Here is a 19,359-nt window from a genome sequence, read left to right as displayed (position 1 = left end):
TAGTTAGTTAACATATCCGGAAATTACAATTTGCCAGGAAAAATCATAGTATGTTTTACACGATAAGAATGATATTAATGAAGAAAAAGAGGGTTTTATGTAAGGGAAAGCAAAAGGTAACATTGTTCACCATTGGTTAATTCTTTGAGAGAATTAGGGAAAGTGGGCGGTGTCTGGTTTCCGCATTTCTTTTAAATGAATTACATAAACGACTTCGCCTTTCATTTGCACTAAGATCGCGTCACTATGGAGGGCGGGGGAGGTGCCCTTTAAACTACTTTGATACCGTTGATAATAAAATATTCATCTATTAATGACCATCCTGCCATGTGAGAAATGTAAACAATGAACAAATTATCCTTTTAAAAGGAAAGGACATGGGGGAAAACGATGGCGGTTGCATGAACATTGTTACCATGCATGGCGTATTTCTTGCCAGTAACCAAAGGTAGACAATTTTCCAAGATTATTATTACTTCACGAAAAATAGAGATGTAGGGTAGTCTAATTCAGTGTTGATATAGGACTTGAAATGTAAGTTGAAATAATAACTGGTTGTCAGGTATGGAAATGTCATTGAGGTGTTGGTAACACTTTCGTGCTGGTTTTGTTTACATCCGTCAGTTGAGCTCAGTGGTGTACTGCTCGATGTCAGCTCAGGTTGACGTACTTTCTTTGCTGTGGCTTAGAGGCAGGCGTGGTGTATATTTCGACCTGGGTAGGCATTATTGACAACATTTTCAAATTACCTTGATCAAGTGTGGCCCATTTTGTGCCTAAAATTGCCGAGTGGTAGAATTTGCTTTTTGGAAAGTGGCAACTGTGGCCCTTCTTTCCTAATGACAGGAAGTTGCTTAGATGAACATTGGCGAAGGCCTAGAAATTGATGGAAAATGAAAGGAAAATCTCTCGAGAAGTGTTTTCTTATGACAGCGAAGGACTTATATTCTCTTATTTCATCAAGACGTGATTGTTCTCAGGGAGTTACGAAACCTTAGTGTGAGTGAGGTTAGGCTAACGTTTAACGGGACAAAGCTACTCTACAGACTACGAAAACTACACAAGTTTTATGCTAATTTTTATTTGTTGCAGTAATATCAACTGCTTTGATCAGTAGCTTAATTTTGCCTTGTGGAATGATCTTCCTAATCGGGTAGTTGAATCAGTAGAACTTCAAAAGTTCAAAGTTGGAGCTAATGTTTTTATGTTGAACAGGCTGACATGAGTCTTTTTTTTAGTTTATTTATGACCTATCTGTTTTTGACGTTGTTAATAGTTTATATATGACATATCTGTTTTTACGTTTTTACTGGTTTTAGAATGATTTATTGTTAATTTGTTCTCATCACTTATTTATTTCCTTATTTCCTTTCCTCACTGGGCTATTTTTCCCCTTTGGAGCCTTTGGGCTTATAGCAAGACAGAAAGTAGTCATAGATCACATTGTGGACTCTATATTTCACCACCTATTTTTAACCATTAATATTTTCTTGCGCGATTTTGATTTATAGAATTGATTTATAAATGTCCAAACCAAGTTATGGTGGTGTCATTGTAAAATGTAGTGGGTTTGGGTTAGGCATTTTTAGATCTATTGCTGAGGGTAAACCAATTATTTTAATTGTTTTATTTTCAATTTTAAGATTTTCCTTTTTTTGGGGGACGATCATCATATATAACCTAGAATACGTAAAGTGCTAATATCTTAAGCTAATATATATATATATATATATATATATATATATATATATATATATACATATATATATATATATATATATATCCCCATTTATCGGACTGGTGCAATTATGGGAACTGATCTGCCAACTTATATAGGCCATGAATTAAAATTCACACTTTTTAGATTATTAGTATTGAATTTTAATCAATAGTGTTCTAGATATGTCATTTTAATAAAATACACATATAGCCAGGTTCAAGTGAATGTCCTTGAAATTTCTTAGTCTACATTTCATTTATATTCATATTTGCAATCAATAGTGTCCCCTTTATTCTGTAAAACCCTTATTAAAAGTGATTTCAATTTTAGTTTGTCATTGGATAGTTAGTCAGTGAAACTAGGATAGTTAACGACCTTGAATTGATGAAGCTAATTGAACCATATAATTACAGTTTTTAGCCTAAATGTGCTTGGTTTGTGCTCTATATCTGCTGTCAAAAGTTAGTGTTATTCCTGTCGTACATTATGGAAAGCCAACGTTTTCAAACAAATTTTTGAAGTTTTTGAACAGTAAAGTTTCAGGATTATCATCATCTTCAAGAAGTGACGAACGCTGGAAATTAGAAGATTATAGTAAGATGAAATGGTTATTTCCAATACAGTATTTTGATTGACCAATGTATTGTGCTTGAACTCGCCTTTTTTTAAACTATATATATCTATAACCCTTTGAGTTTATTTTCAGTTTATTTTACAAGACTGGATTTTTTCATATATAGCTGCAAATTTTGTTTCAGCTTATTTTACAAGACAGGAATTTTTCAAATATAGTTGCAAATTTTGTGTAGGCTTATTTTATAAGACAGTAATTTTTTTTTTTAAATTTATAGCTGCAAATTGAGTTACAGTGCTGTTAAAGGGTGTAGGCTAATTGATTCATGAAAATTGGTCTATCATTCAGTGATAGTAGTGGGCCATGGTAAAGATGAAATTTTGACATTCACTTACTAGTTATTCATTTTTAATTTTGTGGATGGTTAAAAACACATTCAAAATTATAGTATCAATATTTTTTATTAGCATTTGACATTCTGAAACCAGTTACTACATACAATGAATCATTTTAGGAATTTAGTGTAATCTATTAGTTTTTGTGTTCTTAATCTTGAGTTAAACTATTTTTACTTGAAAAATTTTGACTTTTGTTGTTTATTATAAGGAAAATTATACTGAATCAAGGGTATGGAGAGTTTAATGGTAATGGTACAGAAGGGGCTGCAGCTATAGCCAAAACCTAAAGTTCATGGCAGATGTTAACACCGCCCACATATATGACAATGCTCGTAGGCCTACTGTATTTGTATCATCTCAATGCTGTTAACACTGCCCACGTATATGACAATGCTCGTAGGCCTACTGTATTCGTATCCTCTCAATGCTGTTAACACAGCCCATGTATATGACAATGCTCGTAGGCCTACAGTATTCGTATCCTCTCAATGCTGTTAACACTGCCCACGTATATGACAATGCTCGTAGGCCTACTGTATTCGTATCCTCTCAATGCTGTTAACACCGCCCACGTATATGACAATGCTCGTAGGCCTACTGTATTCGTATCCTCTCAATGCTGTTAACACCGCCCACGTATATGACAATGCTCGTAGGCCTACTGTATTCGTATCCTCTCAATGCTGTTAACACCGCCCACGTATATGACAATGCACGTAGGCCTACTGTATTCGTATCCTCTCAATGCTGTTAACACTGCCCACGTATATGACAATGCACGTAGGCCTACTGTATTCGTATCCTCTCAATGCTGTTAACACCGCCCACGTATATGACAATGCTCGTAGGCCTACTGTATTCGTATCCTCTCAAAGTAGGTTATTCCATTTCATAATACAGATTTCTTTCTTTAATACAACTCATACAAGAAGTTAATCTGTATTATGGACTTTTTGCAATATATTCTTATTACTGGGAATAAGAATGATGCAAAGGTTATTAATCTAACCTACTTTAAAAATGAAAAACATCTGTATAACTTACTGGAGTATGACAAATAACAGTAGCTTATTTTTCAATATTAAACTTACCCGATAATCATGTAGCTGTCAACTCTGTTGCCCGACAGAATTCTACGGAAGGGATACGCCAGCGATCGCTATACAAGAGGGGGTGTACTCACAAGCGCCACCTGTGGCCAGGTACTGCAGTACTTCTTGTTGACACCACTTCAATTTTTCCTCTGTCGTGCTTCCGGCAAGACGTTCATGGATACGCTTATAATTTTGGAGTCTTGTTCACGGTTTTTGGTGAAGTATTGCTCTAAGATTTCAGCTTTCGCTATTCAGGAAGTTCTATTATTAGCTTAGCTAGCTTTTGGAATTAATTTGATTAATTATGGTGACGAAGAGAGTATGAACTCTCTTTCACCTTTAATGGCCGACCCTTCCCTTAGACGGAAGTGTTGGTGTCTAAGAGAGTATAGACTCTCTTTCTTAATTTTGCTTAACAAAAGTTATAGATTTATTTTATATCTCTCCGCCTTTTATAGGCCTCTTCGATTAACTTCCTTTTATTATAAAATTATTAAAATTAATTTTTCAATATTAAACTTACCCGATAATCATGTAGCTGTCAACTCCGTTGCCCGACAGAATTCTACGGGAGGGATACGCCAGCTATCACTATACTAGAAGGGGGTGTACTCACAAGCGCCACCTGTGGCCAGGTACTACAGTACTTGTTGTTGTCGCCACCTCACTTTTTCCTCTGTCGTGCTTCCGGCTAGACGTTCTTGGATACGCTTATGATTTTGGAGTATTGTTCACGGTTTGGTGAAGTATTTCTCTAATTTGCAGCTATTCGCTATACTGGAAACTTCTATGTTAGCTTAGCTAGCGTTTGGAATTAATTTAATTTTTATGGTGACGAAGAGAGTATGAACTCTCTTTCACCTTTAAATGGCCGACCCTTCCCTTAGACGGAAGTGTTGGTGTCTAAGAGAGTATAGACTCTCTTTCTTAGTTTTGTTATAGATTTATTTTATATCTCTCCGCCTTTTATAGGCCTCTTCGATTAACTTACTTTTATTATAAACTTATTAAAATTAATTTTTATATTTGTTTATATTCGACCTTTCCTAATAGTAGGCGGTCTTTTCTTGGTACCGAAGTTAATTAACATTGAGCCCGTCATTTCGGTTTTACCTGTTAACATATTATGCTATTTTAATGTCTTTGAAAGAATTTCTTTGATAGTCTCGTACTGTTTTCAAAGTTGAACTAACGTTTTGTTTTGTCTCTGCAGTTGTTGACGTTCAGAACGTTCAACTTGCGCTCTATCGTTACGATAGAGAAAGAATTTTCACGGTGTCACGTTGCAGTAAGAGTAACCGTGTCTAGCGTTTTGTTCATTCTTTCTTAACTTAATGGTTTTAATTCTAATAAAGGAACTTTTCATTTTGGGAAATATTTCAGTTTTTTCCTTTAACAATAATATGTTTTAACGATATATATGATTGGGCTCTTCTCTCAGGTTCTAAGTCAAGAGAGAGAGAGAGAGAGAGAGATAGAGACGGAGGGAGAAAGAGGAGGATAAACGTTTCATTCAAGCGAGTAACGTTGTTATCGTTTTTGCTCTTCTCCCTAGTCTCTTTAGGGGAAGAAGGTAAACGTTTCTAGAGTGATCTAGTGTTTAGTCTCTTTCCAGCCACTGAATTATTTATCTTTCATTAGATTTTTCTGTTACATTGTAATTCTGTTTTCGCAATTACTAACTTTTGAGAAAGGATAGAATTGCGTGTTTCAGGTACAAACCACTTAAAGTTTCGAGTCAGTGAAATAAGTGCAAACAGAAAATCAAAGTGATAAGTGATTAGCGCAAAGTGTGTCAGTGTTGTGCGTGAGGGTACTTCTGTGCGTGTCAGTCGTCCTCCCAGTCCGGGACCTCTTACAAGCTCCCAAGCCCAGGGGAGAAGCAATGTCGAAGGGCAAAAGGGTTCGGCAGGCCTTGATCGGCGCACAGAAGTATCCTCGGTGGTTGCGGGCGTGTCTTACAGAGACCGTCACTCCCACCCGCAGACGATTGAGCCCTTATTTTGCTCGTCTGCAGAAGAAATTTAGGGGAGAAAACGCTGGTCTCAGGTCTCAAGACCTCTTAAACGTAAAGTCCAGACCTATGCCAGACGTACGAAGTTAGAGTTCAACAACCCGGATGCAATCATTGGGTTAGCTCTGACTCGCCGCAGTCATCAGTTGAATGCACTCCGCCTAAGAGGAGTAAGGTTCTGCCGCAACAGATCTCTGCTGTTAAGGCTTTACCTCAGCAGACCTTAGTGTCTGCCGACCCCAAGTTGACTCTACTGCAGTCCATGCAGTCACAACTTTTGGTCTTGATGCGTGAGTGTCGGGCTGAGAAGGTTGCGCCTCCGCCTGCGCTCGCTCCGCCTGCGCTCGCTCCGCCTGACCGCAGTACCGCCTGCCAGGCGTACGATGTTGAGCCACGTTATGAGTTTACTGATCCCAGTGGTGTGCAGCTCCCTCCGCCTTCCTTAAGGCAACCTCAGCAATGGGAACAGGAGGCTTATACCTCTCTTCCTCCGCTTCCACTTGCTGTTCCACCAGTGAGGCAACACTCGCTTGAGGTACAACAACCTCTCCCATCCATGAGTCAGTCTCCTCAGCTCTCGCTGCAGCGAGCTCAACCCTCCTCAAGGCAAGCACCTCAACACCTTAGCCTTGCGCCTCAGGAGCCTCAACTTGCGAGACATTTACTGCGTTCTGCGCAGCCACTACCTCATCGCTCTCAGCTCACACCGCAGGAACCTCAACTCGTTCCTCAGGAACTTGCTACTGCGCATCCGCCAACCACTCAGCAAGCGCAACCCTTGAGTTCAGCCACTCATGCCAGGAGTCAGCCTCCTCCACCCATGCGCCTACCTTCTGCTACTTCTTTTGATCAGCCTTGGCAGACTGAGCCTCAGGTGTTCCCTCAACAGAGTCTTGAAGAGGAAACCACAACTATTGTTGTTCCAACTCGTTCTGACTCTGCTGTTCAGCATACCTTACCTCCATTTTCAAACATTATGATAATGGAGGTTATTTGTATTACTTATTTAAAAATATATTTGTATTCCTTGCAATATATTTTTAACAAATCGCAAAATATGGCAAAAATCATGAGTTATGAATGTAAGGTAATATTATGTTGATAATAAACCCCTTGCAAGCATGCATGTAGTAATGCAGTGTTGCCAACAGGGCGAGTTTCCCTTTCCGGAGGTGAAGTAGATTATAGTACATTTAGTGTAGCTTAATTCTACGATTATCATGCCGGCTATCAAATTCATCAACAAAACAGTCTAAATCAATTCCCTCGGCACGTGCACTTTCAATGGACGGTAATGCGATATTACTCACTCTAGCACTGGTCATGGAATTTCTGAGAAATGTTACACGCCATGCAACACGCTCTGCTTACCTTACAGCATGTTCTACATACAGCATGCTCTGCATACAGCATGCTCTGCTTACAGCATGCTCTGCATACAACAGGCTCTGCATACCTTACCGCATGCTTCTCAGTCACACATCTTTGGTTGTTGCCAACTCACTAGACTGTCAAGCAGTTTCTTAACGTTGCCTTCTAGTCTGCTGCGTTTGCACAGTGTAACCCTCACTGAGAGAACTTAGCTTTTCTCGGATATGGTCCCTGTTGATGAGAAAGTGCTTTTCTCCCTCCTTCTGATATTCCCTTGAGGACTCTGTCATTTGGAGAGGAGCCTTTAGCTGCGTAGCCTCCTATGGACTTTTATTTAAGCATAACATGCTTCCAGGGAAGGTAATGGTCCCACTTCAGTCGCTAATCCCGTCTGTTACCACACCTGCTCCCATAGTCCTTGAGCTGTGTTGCAAGACATGCAGTCCAAACTTAGTCCTTGTTAGAGGATTTTTTGTTTACGGAGTCAGTGTGTCACTGGGAAGACGTTCAACAACCAGCAGGAGTGACTTGTTGTGACGCAGTACGGCAACCTTAGCAACCCGATAAGGAGTTGTCTGTACGACCCAGACGGTCTAGACAGCTTCGGGTTGTCACTGTACTTCCTCGCTTCCCCATGGTTGACAGTTCACAGACTGTGCAGCAGTACCATGATCTTGTGTCCGGCTCCGTCAGACGACTGGCTTTTAAGAGCTCCCACAAGTCGTCGCTGTCTGGAGATTCTCAAATGGACTATGGATCTGACCAAGGAACTGGGCCTCCTGGTCAATTTTGAGGAGTCTCAGCTCGTCCCATCCCAGACCATTGTCTCCCTGGGTATGGATCTTCAGAGTCGAGCTTTTCGGGCTTTTCCGTCGGCCCCAAGGATCTTCCAAGCCCTAGAATGCATCCAGAGCATGCTGAGAAGGAACCGATGCTCAGTCAGGTAGTGGATGAGTCTAACAGGGACACTTTCATCGCTGGCCCTGTTCATCGTGTTAGGGAGACTCCACCTCCCCCCCCTTCAGTATCATCTAGCTGCTCACTGGATAAAGGACATGACGCTAGAGACGGTCTCAGTTCCTGTTTCCGAAGAGAGAAGGTCTTCTCTCGCGTGGTGTAAGAACAGCTTTCTTCTCAAGGAAGTCTACCTTTGGCTGTTCAGAAACCCGACCGCCGTCTCCTCTCGGACGCATCAGACACGGGCTGGGGTGCGACTTTGGACGGATAAGAATGCTCGGGAACATGGAATCAGGAGCAAAGGACACTTCACATCAATTGCAAGGAGTTGTTGGCGGTTATTCTGGCCTTGATAAACTTCAAGTCCCTCCAGCTTAACAAAGTGGTGGAGGTGGACTCTGACAACACCACAGCCCTGGCTTACATCTTCAAGCAGGGAGGGACTCTTTCATGGAAGTTGTTCTAGATCGCAAGGGACCTCCTCATCTGGTCTAAAGATCGAAAGCTCACGCTGGTAACGAGGTTCATTCAGGGCGGTATGAATGTCATGGCAGATCACCTCAGCCGCAAGGGTCAGATCATCCCCACAGAGTGGACCCTTCACAAGAATGTTTGCAGCAGACTTTGGGCCCTGTGGGGTCAGCCAACCATAGATCTGTTCGCTACCTCGATAACCTAGAGACTCCTGTTGTATTGTTCTCCGATTCCAGACCCAGCAGCAGTTCACGTGGATGCTTTTCTGCTGGATTGGTTCCATCTCGACCTGTATGCATTCCCGCCGTTCAAGATTGTCAACAGGGTACTTCAGAAGTTCTCCTCTCGCAAGGGACACGGCTGACGTTGGTTGGCTCCGCTCTGGCCCGCGAGAGAATGGTTCTTAGAGGTACTGCAATGGCTGGTCAACATTCCCAGGACTCTTCCTCTAGGAGTGAACCTTCTACGTCTACCTCACGTAAAGAAGGTACACCCAATCCTCCACGCTCTTCGTCTGACTGCCTTCAGACTTTCGAAAGACTCTCAAGAGCTAGGGACTTTTCGAAGGAGGCAGCCAGAGCGATTGCCAAAGCAAGGAGAACATCCACTCTCGGAATCTATCAGTCTCAAGGGGAAGTCTTCCGTAGCTGGTACAAGACCAATGCAGTTTCCTCAACCAGTACCACTGTAACCCAGATTGCTGACTTCCTGTTATATCTAAGGAAAGTAAGATCCCTTTCAGCTCCTACGATCAAGGGTTACGGAAGTATGTTGGCAGCGGTTTTCCGCCACAGAGGCTTGGATCTTTCCACCAACAAAGATCTACAGGACCTCCCTAGGTCTTTTGAGACCTCAAAGGAACGTCGGTTGTCCACTCCAGGCTGGAATCTAGACGTGGTCCTAAGGTTCCTTATGTCATCAAGATTTGAACCTCTCCAATCAGCCTCTTTTTAGGACCTCACGTTAAAAACTCTTTTCCTCGTGTGCTTGACAACAGCTAAAAGAGTAAGTGAGATCCACGCCTTCAGCAGGATCATTGTTTTCACATCTGAAACGGCTACATGTTCCTTGCAGCTCGGTTTTTGCTAAACGAGCTTCCTTCACGTCCTTGGCCTAAGTCGTTCGAGATCCCAAGCCTGTCCAACTTGGTGGGGAATGAACTGGAGAGAGTACTTTGCCCAGTTAGAGCTCTTAGGTACTTTCTAAAAAGGTCTTAACCTTTACGAGGACTATCAGAAGCCTTATAGTGTGCTATCAAGAAACCTTCTTTTCCAAGTTCTAAGAACTCAGTTTCTTACTATTCAGGCTTCTGATTAGAGAAACACATTCTCATCTGAAGGAAGAAGACCTTGCTTTGCTGAAGGTAAGGACACATGAAGTGGGAGCTGTGGCTACTTCTGTGGCCTTCAAACAGAGCCATTCTCTGCAGAGTGTTATGGATGCAACCTATTGGAGAAGCAAGTCAGTGTTCGCATCATTCTATCTCAAAGATGTCCAGTCTCTTTACGAGTACTGCTACACCCTGGGACCATTCGTAGCAACGAATGCAGTAGTAGGCGAGGGCTCAGCCACTACATTCCCATAATCCCATAACCTTTTAACCTTTCTCTTGAATACTTTTTATGGGTTGTACGGTCGGCTAAGAAGCCTTCCACATCCTTGTTGATTTGGCGGGTGGTCAATTCTTTCTTGAGAAGCGCCGAGGTTAAAGGTTGTGATGAGGTCCTTTAGTATGGGTTGCAGCCCTTGATACTTTAGCACCTTTGAGTTGATTCAGCCTTCCAAGAGGAACGCTGCGCTCAGTAAGGAAGACGATCTTATTAAAGGCAGAGTAACGGTTCAAGTCGACTTCCTTACCAGGTACTTATTATTTCATTGTTATTGTGGATAACTGATTATATGAAATACGGGATACTTAGCTATCCTTTAGTCTTGTACACTGGTTTTTCACCCACCCCCCTGGGTGTGAATCAGCTACATGATTATCGGATAAGTTTAATATTGAAAAATGTTATTTTCAATATTAAACTTACCCGATAATCATGTAGCTGTCAACTCCGTTGCCCGACAGAATTCTACGGGAGGGATACGCCAGCTATCACTATACTAGAAGGGGGTGTACTCACAAGCGCCACCTGTGGCCAGGTACTACAGTACTTGTTGTTGTCGCCACCTCACTTTTTCCTCTGTCGTGCTTCCGGCTAGACGTTCTTGGATACGCTTATGATTTTGGAGTATTGTTCACGGTTTGGTGAAGTATTTCTCTAATTTGCAGCTATTCGCTATACTGGAAACTTCTATGTTAGCTTAGCTAGCGTTTGGAATTAATTTAATTTTTATGGTGACGAAGAGAGTATGAACTCTCTTTCACCTTTAAATGGCCGACCCTTCCCTTAGACGGAAGTGTTGGTGTCTAAGAGAGTATAGACTCTCTTTCTTAGTTTTGTTATAGATTTATTTTATATCTCTCCGCCTTTTATAGGCCTCTTCGATTACAGTGAACCCTCGTTTATCGCGGTAGATAGGTTCCAGTCGCGGCCGCGATAGGTGAAAATCCGCGAAGTAGTGACACCATATTTACCTATTTATTCAACATGTATATTCAGACTTTTAAAACCTTCCCTTGTACGTAGTTCTGTTAACAAACTACCCTTTAATGTACAGAACACTTAATGCATGTACTACAGTACCCTAAACTAAAACAGGCACAAATATTAAAGGTGATTTTATATCATGCATTTCCTAAACACGCTAAAAAGCACGATAAAAAATGGCAACCAATGTTTTGTTTACATTTATCTCTGATCATAATGAAGAAACAAACTGGAGGTAGAGCTTTGCTTATTACCCAGACATATTTCCCATACTTTTCCCTTAGAACTACATCACATCTTCCTACTTTAGATATATATATATATATATATATATATATATATATATATATATATATATATATATATGTGTGTGTGTGTGTGTGTGTATATATATATATATATATATATATATATATATATATATATATATATATATATATATATATATATGTATACACATATACATACCTACATATATACATAAATACATGCATACATATATACAGTGATACCTCGGTACTCGACCATAATCCGTTCGAGATCCGTGTTCGACCTCCGATTTGTTCGAGTACCGAATTTTTTTTCCCCATAAGAAATAATGGTATATATTCTATTCCGTTCCCAAGCACTCGAACAGGCCCAAAATATTAATAAAACGTGTACCTAAACAACAATAATTATCTAAATGTGTATGAAATTGGTCAGAAAATCCTATAAAACAATTTTAAACCATTTACTGTACTAAAATAAAACAATTTTAAACCATTTTCTGTACTGTAGTGAACATACCTTTGAGCAGCGGTTCGATGGCATACAGGGATGGATGTGGAGAGGATGGAAGGGGGAGGTTACTGCTTGGAAGGAGAGTCCCCTTCCATGATGTGGCGGGGTAGTTCTCCTTCAGGAGTTGTTTCTCTCTCCAATGAAAGGGTGGGCAGATCTATTTCAGGGGTTTCTTCTCTTCTTTGTCTCTTCTTTGGAGGAGAAACAGGCTTTGATGTAGCAGCTTTCTTTTCTTTTGTGAAAAACTGGTCTATTGTTAATTGTTTCTTCCTCCTCTGCAGTATTCTTCGAAAATGATACATGACACTATCATTAAACATATGCACTGCCCGGTTTGCTACTGCAATTTCTGGGTGGTATTTTTCAGCAAAAGCCTGCACATCTGCCCACTTGGAACAAATTTCATTGATGAGAGAACTTGGAACATCCTCCCTTACCTCATCCTCTTCTGAAGATTCCTGCTCCACAATCAGATCCTGCTGCTGTTGTTGTTGCAGGTGCAACAATTCCTCCACAGTCAACTCGGTAGAATGGCTTTCTACAAGCTCATCAATATCATCCTTGTCGACCTCAAGCCCCAAACTCCTGCCCATGACAACAATTTCCTCAACGACATCAGTGTCATCAGAAATTACAGGGGTAGCAGTGCTTGGACCCGCCTCTGGTTGGAAACCTTCAAACTCCCTCTCTGTGACACATGATGGCCACAGCTTACGCCAGGCAGAGTTCAATGTCCTATAGGTCACACCTCGCCAAGCTTGGTCAATCATGTTAACAGAGTTGAGGATGCTGAAGTGTTCCTTCCAGAATTCCTTTAGGGTCAACTTCGTGTCACTGGTCACTTCAAAACACTTTCTGAAAAGGGCCTTGGTATAGAGTTTTTTGAAGTTTGAAATGACCTGTTGGTCCATGGGCTGGAGTATGGGAGTAGTATTGGGGGGCAAGAATTTGATTTTGATAAAGCTGTATTCTTCTTTCAAGTCATCCTCGAGACCTGGAGGATGTGCAGGAGCATTGTCCATAACCAGAAGACATTTCATTGGCAAGCTCTTTTCAATGAGGTAAGCCTTAACCTGGGGGGCAAACACTTCGTTTATCCACTCAGTAAAGAATTGTCTTGTGACCCAAGATTTAGTGTTCGAGCGCCACATAACTGGTAGTGCACTTTTACAAATATTATTTCGTTTGAACACCCGGGGGTTGTCCGAGTGGTACACTAACAAGGGTTTGATCTTGCAATCGCCACTTGCATTTGCACACAGCAACAATGTTAGCCTATCTTTCATTGGCTTGTGACCTGGCATCTTCGTCTCGTCCTTGGTAATGTACGTATTGGCTGGCATTTTCTTCCAAAATAACCCAGTCTCATCACAATTAAAGACTTGTTGTGCGATCAAATTTTGTTCATTTATGTACCGATCGAATTCCCCCACGTATTTATCGGCTGCAATTTGATCCGAACTAGCTGCCTCCCCATGCCTAGTAACACGATGAATACCTGTTCTATTACGAAACTTTTCAAACCAACCCCTGCTCGCTTTAAATGTAAATGAATCACTTTCACTGGTACTCGGACTTTTCTTCACTAATTCTTCATAGATATGCAACGCTTTTTCACAAATGAACGCTTCACTAACACTTTCCCCGGCCAACTGTTTTTCTTTAATAAATATTAAAAGCAACTTTTCCATCTCCTCAATCACTTGTGGCCTTTGCTTAGTTACCGCCGTAACTCCCGTTGCAACATTCGCCTTCTTAATCATTTCTTTATGCTTTAAAAACGTAGAAATGGTCGACTTCGCCATTCCGTATTCTACCGCTAAATCGGACACTCGTACACCATTCTCATATTTCGCTATAATTTCCTTCTTCAACTCGATCGTTGTTCGCACTGTTTTCCTCTTCTCCTTCCCCTTAACACTCATTACTTTCTTGGGACTCATTATGAAAGCTAAAAAAGCAATTAAAAGCACTGAAAATCACTAAATCACAACGAATGCTGATCGCGCGTTGTCTGAGTGACGCTCTCGAGAGAACTGATGCTTCCCGAACAAGCGAGAGTGGCCGAGATGGCGCGATCATCACAAAGCCCATGCGGTCGTCACGTGTTCGGCTGGTCGAGTACCGAATTTTTGGTCGAGCACCGCAGCAAAAATTTCTCGAAAATTTTGGTCGAACTCCGAATTGTTCGAGTATAGAGTCGTTCGACTACCGAGGTATCACTGTATATATATATATATATATATATATATATTACTGTATATATATGGGTTATGGAAAAAATCCGCGAAGTGGTGAATCCGCGATGGTCGAACCGCGAAGTAGCGAGGGTTCACTGTAACTTACTTTTATTATAAACTTATTAAAATTAATTTTTATATTTGTTTATATTCGACCTTTCCTAATAGTAGGCGGTCTTTTCTTGGTACCGAAGTTAATTAACATTGAGCCCGTCATTTCGGTTTTACCTGTTAACATATTATGCTATTTTAATGTCTTTGAAAGAATTTCTTTGATAGTCTCGTACTGTTTTCAAAGTTGAACTAACGTTTTGTTTTGTCTCTGCAGTTGTTGACGTTCAGAACGTTCAACTTGCGCTCTATCGTTACGATAGAGAAAGAATTTTCACGGTGTCACGTTGCAGTAAGAGTAACCGTGTCTAGCGTTTTGTTCATTCTTTCTTAACTTAATGGTTTTAATTCTAATAAAGGAACTTTTCATTTTGGGAAATATTTCAGTTTTTTCCTTTAACAATAATATGTTTTAACGATATATATGATTGGGCTCTTCTCTCAGGTTCTAAGTCAAGAGAGAGAGAGAGAGAGAGAGATAGAGACGGAGGGAGAAAGAGGAGGATAAACGTTTCATTCAAGCGAGTAACGTTGTTATCGTTTTTGCTCTTCTCCCTAGTCTCTTTAGGGGAAGAAGGTAAACGTTTCTAGAGTGATCTAGTGTTTAGTCTCTTTCCAGCCACTGAATTATTTATCTTTCATTAGATTTTTCTGTTACATTGTAATTCTGTTTTCGCAATTACTAACTTTTGAGAAAGGATAGAATTGCGTGTTTCAGGTACAAACCACTTAAAGTTTCGAGTCAGTGAAATAAGTGCAAACAGAAAATCAAAGTGATAAGTGATTAGCGCAAAGTGTGTCAGTGTTGTGCGTGAGGGTACTTCTGTGCGTGTCAGTCGTCCTCCCAGTCCGGGACCTCTTGCAAGCTCCCAAGCCCAGGGGAGAAGCAATGTCGAAGGGCAAAAGGGTTCGGCAGGCCTTGATCGGCGCACAGAAGTATCCTCGGTGGTTGCGGGCGTGTCTTACAGAGACCGTCACTCCCACCCGCAGACGATTGAGCCCTTATTTTGCTCGTCTGCAGAAGAAATTTAGGGGAGAAAACGCTGGTCTCAGGTCTCAAGACCTCTTAAACGTAAAGTCCAGACCTATGCCAGACGTACGAAGTTAGAGTTCAACAACCCGGATGCAATCATTGGGTTAGCTCTGACTCGCCGCAGTCATCAGTTGAATGCACTCCGCCTAAGAGGAGTAAGGTTCTGCCGCAACAGATCTCTGCTGTTAAGGCTTTACCTCAGCAGACCTTAGTGTCTGCCGACCCCAAGTTGACTCTACTGCAGTCCATGCAGTCACAACTTTCGGTCTTGATGCGTGAGTGTCGGGCTGAGAAGGTTGCGCCTCCGCCTGCGCTCGCTCCGCCTGCGCTCGCTTCGCCTGCGCTCGCTCCACCTGCGCTCGCTCCGCCTGACCGCAGTACCGCCTGCCAGGCGTACGATGTTGAGCCACGTTATGAGTTTACTGATCCCAGTGGTGTGCAGCTCCCTCCGCCTTCCTTAAGGCAACCTCAGCAATGGGAACAGGAGGCTTATACCTCTCTTCCTCCGCTTCCACTTGCTGTTCCACCAGTGAGGCAACACTCGCTTGAGGTACAACAACCTCTCCCATCCATGAGTCAGTCTCCTCAGCTCTCGCTGCAGCGAGCTCAACCCTCCTCAAGGCAAGCACCTCAACACCTTAGCCTTGCGCCTCAGGAGCCTCAACTTGCGAGACATTTACTGCGTTCTGCGCAGCCACTACCTCATCGCTCTCAGCTCACACCGCAGGAACCTCAACTCGTTCCTCAGGAACTTGCTACTGCGCATCCGCCAACCACTCAGCAAGCGCAACCCTTGAGTTCAGCCACTCATGCCAGGAGTCAGCCTCCTCCACCCATGCGCCTACCTTCTGCTACTTCTTTTGATCAGCCTTGGCAGACTGAGCCTCAGGTGTTCCCTCAACAGAGTCTTGAAGAGGAAACCACAACTATTGTTGTTCCAACTCGTTCTGACTCTGCTGTTCAGCATACCTTACCTCCATTTTCAAACATTATGATAATGGAGGTTATTTGTATTACTTATTTAAAAATATATTTGTATTCCTTGCAATATATTTTTAACAAATCGCAAAATATGGCAAAAATCATGAGTTATGAATGTAAGGTAATATTATGTTGATATTAAACCCCTTGCAAGCATGCATGTAGTAATGCAGTGTTGCCAACAGGGCGAGTTTCCCTTTCCGGAGGTGAAGTAGATTATAGTACATTTAGTGTAGCTTAATTCTACGATTATCATGCCGGCTATCAAATTCATCAACAAAACAGTCTAAATCAATTCCCTCGGCACGTGCACTTTCAATGGACGGTAATGCGATATTACTCACTCTAGCACTGGTCATGGAATTTCTGAGAAATGTTACACGCCATGCAACACGCTCTGCTTACCTTACAGCATGTTCTACATACAGCATGCTCTGCATACAGCATGCTCTGCTTACAGCATGCTCTGCATACAACAGGCTCTGCATACCTTACCGCATGCTTCTCAGTCACACATCTTTGGTTGTTGCCAACTCACTAGACTGTCAAGCAGTTTCTTAACGTTGCCTTCTAGTCTGCTGCGTTTGCACAGTGTAACCCTCACTGAGAGAACTTAGCTTTTCTCGGATATGGTCCCTGTAGATGAGAAAGTGCTTTTCTCCCTCCTTCTGATATTCCCTTGAGGACTCTGTCATTTGGAGAGGAGCCTTTAGCTGCGTAGCCTCCTATGGACTTTTATTTAAGCATAACATGCTTCCAGGTAAGGTAATGGTCCCACTTCAGTCGCTAATCCCGTCTGTTACCACACCTGCTCCCATAGTCCTTGAGCTGTGTTGCAAGACATGCAGTCCAAACTTAGTCCTTGTTAGAGGATTTTTTGTTTACGGAGTCAGTGTGTCACTGGGAAGATGTTCAACAACCAGCAGGAGTGACTTGTTGTGACGCAGTACGGCAACCTTAGCAACCCGATAAGGAGTTGTCTGTACGACCCAGACGGTCTAGACAGCTTCGGGTTGTCACTGTACTTCCTCGCTTCCCCATGGTTGACAGTTCACAGACTGTGCAGCAGTACCATGATCTTGTGTCCGGCTCCGTCAGACGACTGGCTTTTAAGAGCTCCCACAAGTCGTCGCTGTCGGGAGATTCTCAAATGGACTATGGATCTGACCAAGGAACTGGGCCTCCTGGTCAATTTTGAGGAGTCTCAGCTCGTCCTATCCCAGACCATTGTCTCCCTGGGTATGGATCTTCAGAGTCGAGCTTTTCGGGCTTTTCCGTCGGCCCCAAGGATCTTCCAAGCCCTAGAATGCATCCAGAGCATGCTGAGAAGGAACCGATGCTCAGTCAGGTAGTGGATGAGTCTAACAGGGACACTTTCATCGCTGGCCCTGTTCATCGTGTTAGGGAGACTCCACCTCGCCCCCCTTCAGTATCATCTAGCTGCTCACTGGATAAAGGACATGACGCTAGAGACGGTCTCAGTTCCTGTTTCTGAAGAGAGAAGGTCTTCTCTCGCGTGGTGTAAGAACAGCTTTCTTCTCAAGGAAGTCTACCTTTGGCTGTTCAGAAACCCGACCGCCGTCTCCTCTCGGACGCATCAGACACGGGCTGGGGTGCGACTTTGGACGGATAAGAATGCTCGGGAACATGGAATCAGGAGCAAAGGACACTTCACATCAATTGCAAGGAGTTGTTGGCGGTTATTCTGGCCTTGATAAACTTCAAGTCCCTCCAGCTTAACAAAGTGGTGGAGGTGGACTCTGACAACACCACAGCCCTGGCTTACATCTTCAAGCAGGGAGGGACTCTTTCGTGGAAGTTGTTCTAGATCGCAAGGGACCTCCTCATCTGGTCTAAAGATCGAAAGCTCACGCTGGTAACGAGGTTCATTCAGGGCGGTATGAATGTCATGGCAGATCACCTCAGCCGCAAGGGTCAGATCATCCCCACAGAGTGGACCCTTCACAAGAATGTTTGCAGCAGACTTTGGGCCCTGTGGGGTCAGCCAACCATAGATCTGTTCGCTACCTCGATAACCTAGAGACTCCTGTTGTATTGTTCTCCGATTCCAGACCCAGCAGCAGTTCACGTGGATGCTTTTCTGCTGGATTGGTTCCATCTCGACCTGTATGCATTCCCGCCGTTCAAGATTGTCAACAGGGTACTTCAGAAGTTCTCCTCTCGCAAGGGACACGGCTGACGTTGGTTGGCTCCGCTCTGGCCCGCGAGAGAATGGTTCTTAGAGGTACTGCAATGGCTGGTCAACATTCCCAGGACTCTTCCTCTAGGAGTGAACCTTCTACGTCTACCTCACGTAAAGAAGGTACACCCAATCCTCCACGCTCTTCGTCTGACTGCCTTCAGACTTTCGAAAGACTCTCAAGAGCTAGGGACTTTTCGAAGGAGGCAGCCAGAGCGATTGCCAAAGCAAGGAGAACATCCACTCTCGGAATCTATCAGTCTCAAGGGGAAGTCTTCCGTAGCTGGTACAAGACCAATGCAGTTTCCTCAACCAGTACCACTGTAACCCAGATTGCTGACTTCCTGTTATATCTAAGGAAAGTAAGATCCCTTTCAGCTCCTACGATCAAGGGTTACGGAAGTATGTTGGCAGCGGTTTTCCGCCACAGAGGCTTGGATCTTTCCACCAACAAAGATCTACAGGACCTCCCTAGGTCTTTTGAGACCTCAAAGGAACGTCGGTTGTCCACTCCAGGCTGGAATCTAGACGTGGTCCTAAGGTTCCTTATGTCATCAAGATTTGAACCTCTCCAATCAGCCTCTTTTTAGGACCTCACGTTAAAAACTCTTTTCCTCGTGTGCTTGACAACAGCTAAAAGAGTAAGTGAGATCCACGCCTTCAGCAGGATCATTGTTTTCACATCTGAAACGGCTACATGTTCCTTGCAGCTCGGTTTTTGCTAAACGAGCTTCCTTCACGTCCTTGGCCTAAGTCGTTCGAGATCCCAAGCCTGTCCAACTTGGTGGGGAATGAACTGGAGAGAGTACTTTGCC

General features: G+C 42.8%; 1 protein-coding gene across 1 annotated transcript in view; it reads left to right on the top strand.

Moving 5' to 3' along the window:
• The first annotated feature begins 601 nt into the window (after positions 1 to 601).
• The window catches only part of Ack (activated Cdc42 kinase), a 69,186-nt gene continuing 50,428 nt past the window's right edge, over positions 602 to 19,359 (top strand). The window contains exon 1 of the mRNA XM_068363073.1: positions 602 to 718. The gene's annotated coding sequence lies outside the window, so the exon portion shown is untranslated. The remainder of the gene's footprint in view (positions 719 to 19,359) is intronic.

Source organism: Palaemon carinicauda, chromosome 39 (genome assembly GCF_036898095.1).
Source record: "Palaemon carinicauda isolate YSFRI2023 chromosome 39, ASM3689809v2, whole genome shotgun sequence".
NCBI classification, from domain to species: domain Eukaryota; kingdom Metazoa; phylum Arthropoda; class Malacostraca; order Decapoda; family Palaemonidae; genus Palaemon; species Palaemon carinicauda.
The sequence above is the reverse complement of the archived record's forward strand: the minus strand, read 5'-3'. Positions and strand labels throughout refer to the sequence as shown.